This window comes from Marmota flaviventris, chromosome 4 (assembly GCF_047511675.1).
Source record: "Marmota flaviventris isolate mMarFla1 chromosome 4, mMarFla1.hap1, whole genome shotgun sequence".
In the NCBI taxonomy this organism is placed as follows: Eukaryota; Metazoa; Chordata; class Mammalia; order Rodentia; family Sciuridae; genus Marmota; species Marmota flaviventris.
In genome coordinates this window covers 87,608,901-87,614,900 of record NC_092501.1, presented here as the reverse complement: position 1 = coordinate 87,614,900, position 6,000 = coordinate 87,608,901, and the positions used below count along the sequence as shown (strand labels likewise).

At 36.7% G+C, this 6,000-nt stretch overlaps 1 protein-coding gene across 3 annotated transcripts in view; it reads right to left on the bottom strand.

The window, feature by feature from the left end:
- Eef1akmt1 (EEF1A lysine methyltransferase 1) overlaps nt 1–6,000 on the bottom strand; it is a 42,870-nt gene that overhangs the window by 28,027 nt on the left and 8,843 nt on the right. Inside the window, exon 2 of one of the 3 annotated variants that reach the window (XM_027941558.2) lies at nt 3,642–3,804. The exons of the other annotated variants lie outside the window; for them this stretch is intronic. The gene's annotated coding sequence lies outside the window, so the exon portion shown is untranslated. The remainder of the gene's footprint in view (nt 1–3,641; nt 3,805–6,000) is intronic. 3 annotated transcript variants of the gene reach the window in all.

The window sequence follows — 6,000 nt, the reverse complement described above, 5'->3', positions numbered from 1 at the left end:
AGTTGCAGAATCACATCGGTTACACATCCACATTTTTACATATTGCCATACTAGTGACTGTTGTATTCTGCTATCTTTCCTATCCTCTACTATCCCCCCTCCCCTCCCCTTCCATCTTCTCTCTCTACCCCATCTACTGTAATTCATTTCTCTTCCTTGATTTTTTTTCCCTTTTCCCCTCACATCCTCTTATATGTAATTTTGTATAACAATGAGGGTCTCCTTCCATTTCCATGCAATTTCCCTTCTCTCTCCCTTTCCCCCCCACCACTCGTCTCTGTTTAATGTTAATCTTTTCCTCATGCTCTTCCTCCCTGCTCTGTTCTTAGTTGCTCTCCTTATATCAAAGAAGACATTTGGCATTTGATTTTTAGGGATTGGCTAGCTTCACTTAGCATAATCTGCTCTAATGTATAGGCATGATTTATGAAATGATTGCCCACCTAGCTGAAGTCAGTCTCCAAATTTACTTCCCTCAAGGTTGAGCTCAGGGTCCTACCCTGAATAACAAGGTATTCCAAGTGTTTAGAGGTTGCTACCCATGACCCAAGACAAAGGCCAGACCTCTCTTTGAGTGGAGTCACATTCCTTACTAACACAGGAATCAAACACATTTCTAAACCAAGTTATCTAAGAGCAAAAGATAACATCCAATTTACTTTTTAACATATTATGTCTAAGCTTCACAGTAAGTGATATGTTGAAAATCAGCAAAGGGCTTCTACAGCAGATCTCTTCCCACTGAAAGGCCTGTGTGCACGTCTGATTGACAGAGTCCAGGGCAAGTGCCTAGGTCTGGACTGCAAGGGAGCTAGGAAAGGAGGACTCAGAATTGAGAAATTCCCAGATTTAGGAGAAGTGTTCAAAAGATGCTGAGCAGTTATTCAAGGTGAGAAATGTCTACTAGATGTTGCTTTTGTTCCCCTAATCAAAATCAAAGAACTAGCTATTCCACATAAGATCCTTAAAACAACCAAAACCTTTTATCTACCAATACTGACAACACAGCATGTTTTCATTAAGTACAGATGTTACCCAAAGCTCTGTCCTTGTCCCCAATGCCAATCCAATAATGAGGACACAGTTTTGAGAAAAGGGAAAAAGAAGTTTTATTGCAAAGGAGAAGCATAGGAGACTTGGGTCCCAGAGGTATAAGTCTGGCCTCAAGGGGAGCAGGGGGCTTTTAAAGAGGTGATTCAAAGGCTATATTCCATGTGTTCTGTCTGGAGTTGTAATTCATTTGTTAATTCGGGAGACTGTCATTTCTGGAGATCTGGTGCCATTCCCAAAGTCTGAATTACTTGTTCCTGTGTGTGTGTGTGCTCAAGGACAGATAACCCTGCCTAGAATGGGGAATAAAGGTAATTCTGCTTTCCTTGAGATTAGGGAGGGGGAGAAATTAGGGAGGAGCAGGGAGAGAGGAAGAGAAAGAAACATGTCTCTTTAAAAAATAAGTCTCAGTGGCAGGACAGCAAGGGCTATATACTCAAAGAATAAAGTAGACCACAGTTATACAAAGAGCTTGTTAGTTCTTTCTTTCTTCATCAAAGACCTACCATGTAAAAGATGGCTAATAAGCATCTAGCAGTACAAGTTAATCTAAAAATACAAACAAACCCTCTATGATTAAGCAGTTTCCTTTCTTGGAGAGGGTGGAACAAAATAAAAAACACACAAAATATGATTAATGTAAATTTCAAAAATGAGTAAAACTAAACAATATTGCTTAAGGATGCATATAACCTTCTATTTATCAAAGATAGTAATTTTGTTATAATAAAAGATCTCTCCAAATAGAAAATTCCACTCTGAGAAGACTCACTGGTGAACTTTATCAAATATTTAAAGAGAAATGATGGTAATTTTATGGAAACTTTTCCAGAAAGCAAAGGAGAAAGGAATACTTCCCAACTTGTTTTATGAAACCAGCATAAAACTAATGTGAAAACTTGCCAACCATGATAAGAAAATAAAATTACAGATTAAATAAATATTATAGGAGTTTTGAACTGAACTATATTAGGCCCCAATAGACCAAAATAAAAATGGAATCACTAATATTAAAGTTCTTTATAACCAAATCAAAACTAAAGTTCTTATCTAACCTTAGAGAAATCAGAACAAAAGATAACAGCCAAGTTTTCTAAACAAGTCAGTTTTAATAGGCATGAATGAACTTTTAAAAAATTCATATAAAATAACATCAGTAAACTGATGTTAACCAGTTATTTTTCTATTGTTCTGTTTCCCCTATATCTGCCTTATAAGGAAAGTAACTTGAAATGACTAATCTTTTTTTTCTGCTTTCTTTAACCCTTATTTGTCTATAAAACCTTCCTCTGCTTGCCTCATTTGAACGCTTCTTCTATTTTATGGAATAAAGTGTTACCTGATTCTAAAGTCACAACTATAGTCAATTAAGATCTTGTTTTGTTGTTGTTGTTGTTTGTTTGTCTTTTGATACTAGGGATTAAACCCAGGGTGCTTTATCACTAAACTACATCTCCAGCCCTTTTGATTTTTTTTTTTTTTTAAATTTTAAGACAGGGTCTCACTAAGTTGCTGAGGGCCTGTCTAAGTGGTTGAGTCTGGCTTTAAACTTGCAATCCTCCTGCCTCAGCCTCCTAAGCCACAGGCATATACACAGCACCTGGCTCAAGATCTTTAAACTAAATTGATTGTAATTTTATCCTTCAGCAAGATCAATATTCCACATGAATACAGAAGCAAAAATTTGTTGTACTATATAGTAACAAATTGACTTCAACAACATATAAAATTGATGATACACGGTTTATCTCAGGAATACAAGGATGGTTTAAGTTGAAAATATTTACTACCTGGGCCTTTACAGAGTTTGCTGACCCCTGGTTAAGCCAAGTATGGCGGTGCACACCTCCAGCTCTACAGAAAGCTGAAGCAGGAAGATCACGAGTTGAATGCCAGCCTAGGTAACTTAGCGAGACCTCATATCAAAATAAAAATTAAAAGGGTTGAGTATGTAACTTAGTGGTAGAGTACCTCTGGGTTCAATCCCCAATACCACAAAAAATAAATGAGTAAATAAATAAATGAGAGAGAAAAGCCTATCATCATTCACACAGATAGTGCAAAAGTATTTAACAAAATTCAGCATCTACCCATGTTAAAAACTGAGCAAACTAGGTAGAAAAGGAAACTGCCTCAATCTGAAAAAGGGCAACTAAAAAAAAACCCATAAAAGTGCCATTAAACTTAATTTAACTCTGTCAAAGTATTTCTACACAATGGGAGAAAGCATAAGACTGGAAAGAAAAAATTGTCCCTAGTTACATAATTATAAATAAAGTTTTATTTATGTATATGTGAAACAAATCATGGCATCTAAACCATTTATCAATATTTTGTCTAGCTTAATACAGGAAACATTGTTTCAAGTAAAAACAGATTAAAAAAAGTTAATCAGAATAATGGCAAATTTCACAGACAAAATACTGAGGAAACACTGCCCTCATCCAGGTGATCAAGGTCAACACCAGTAGGATGTCATGTTGATAATATATAACCTATATGTTATGATAAGAATGGTACCTCACTCCATATTCTTCCTCCTGAAAAGCCCTAGTTAAGAGACATTTACAAAATATATAACCAGTACTCACTGTGAGGTCACTGTTATGGCTTGAATCATTGTTATGTTTGTCCCTCAAAGGCTCACGTGTCGGGGGCTTGATCCTCAGTGCAGCAATGTTCAGAGGTAGGGCTTTGAAGTGATTGGATGATTCATCTATGAATCCATTGATGGATTTGTAGCTGAATGGACTACTGGGAGACGATGGAAACATGAGCCAGAACCTAGTTGAAAAAAGCAGGTCCTTGGGCTGTACTACTGGGGCCTATGACACTTTTCTCTTTCTCTGCTTCCTAACTGCCATGAGTTGAGCAGTTGTGCTCACCATGAGAACAGCAATGGGGCCAATATGGACTGAAACATCTAAAACCATGAGCCAAAACACATCTTTTCTCCTTTAAGTAGTTTTTCTCAGGTATTTCATCATATCAAAAACACAGACAGCCAGGCAGAATGGCACATGCCCACAGTCCCAACTACCTGGGAGGCTGAGGTAGGAGGAGCATCTGAACTAAGGAGTGCTAAAATTTAACTGTTCATCCATTGAAAAATATTGGGACTATGTCCAGTATTTGGCTACTATAAATAGAGCTGGTAAGATGAACATGTATACTGGTTTTAATTTTTTCTGCATTAATAAAAGTAAATAAAAATAATGACAATATATTAATACTTAATGACAGTACTGGAAATTAATAAAGTAAATAATTAAATAAAAATAAAGGCAATACTGATGAGAACGTAATGATGGTATACTTTTTAATTTGGGTAACAATTTAGATTGGCATTATCTTTTGAAAATGAACTTGACAATTTGAAAAACATTGAAAAAAATTCCTACTTTCTTACCCAATTTTCATTCATAAGCCTTCTATTTTATAATAAGAATAGATTCACAGAAAGTTGCAAAAATTCTACAGAGAGGTCTCATGTACACTTCATCAAATCTTCCCCAATGTTAACAATTTAGATAACTATAGTGAAATGTCAGAACCAGAAACTGATATTGATATAACCCATAGGATTCATTGAATTCACAAGTTTCACAGCACTCAATTTTCTCTGGGTATAGCTCTATATAATGCTAACACATGTGTAGATTCGTGAAACCACAATTATAGAGACAATACAGAATATACCAGCACTACAGAGATTAGTTGATGAACCCTTCAGAGCCATATCTACCTTCCCTTGCCTCAACCTCCATTCCTAACTCCTTTGAAGCACCAACCTCTTCTTTTTTTGAGTGTTTTCTATTTTATTAAGAGTATGTTTATGCATATATAGATGTATATTAAGCAGATCTTAGTTTTTTTATTTCTTTATCATAGAATATAACATTTATTGACTTAATTTAAGTACTTAAGTGTTATTAAATCTGCATCATAGTAGTCATGGGATATCAGAAGAGTAAGCACTGTTCACCCAAAACAAAGGAGGGTGGGAAGAGTAAGAATAGAAATCCACTGGATCAGACAAAGTGGAAACAAGGGAAGGGACAGGGAGGGGAATAGGAAAGACAGTAGAATTAATCAGTCATAACTTTCCTGGCCTTGTATTTGAATACACAACCAGGTAACTCCACTTCATGTACAACCACAAAAGTGGGATCCTAAATAGAATCGGTTGTACTCCATGTATGTATAATTGCCAAAATACACTCTGCTGTCATGTATAACTAAAAAGAACCAAGAAAAAAACCCCACAACTTTGCCTCCTATTCTGGAGCTGGAATTAGAGTATTTTTAGTTGTAGGCAGAATAGTTACATTGTTAGGCAGAGTTAAAACCTTGTCATTATTTTATTTGAAGATTATGGTTTAAGGAGATGTGATTGGACATCAAGTCAACAAGGGGGGGACTTGTGATGGTGAATCTTCATTGTCAACGTGGTTGGATTGAGAGACACTTAGGAAACGAGTAAAGTGCACTTCAGGGTATGTTTGTGAGGATGTTTCCAGAGACCACTGGCGTATGGGACCACATACTGAGATGGGGACTAGCAACCTCCCTGAATTTAGAGACCAAAGTAGAAGGAGGAGGAAGCCCATCAGCATGTATGCAGACTAGACTGTTCCTGAGTGGGTGCATCCATTTGCACTGCCATTGCCCATGGACATCAGATTCCCATCTTCTTCAACCTTTCCATATGGATCCACACAGTAACTCTCCAGGGAGCTTCCAGGCCTTCAGCTTCAGATTGGGGTAGCATCATTGATCCCTCTTGTTCTGAAGTTCCTGCATCTTGGAGTGAGCAGCTCTCCATCTGGCCTGTAGATGGATATTTATGGGACTATCCAGCTTTCTATTATGTAAGCAATCTAATAAATCCCCTCTTTTTCTCCCATATTTTTATTGTTGTATAATAGTTGTACATAATGATGGGATTTA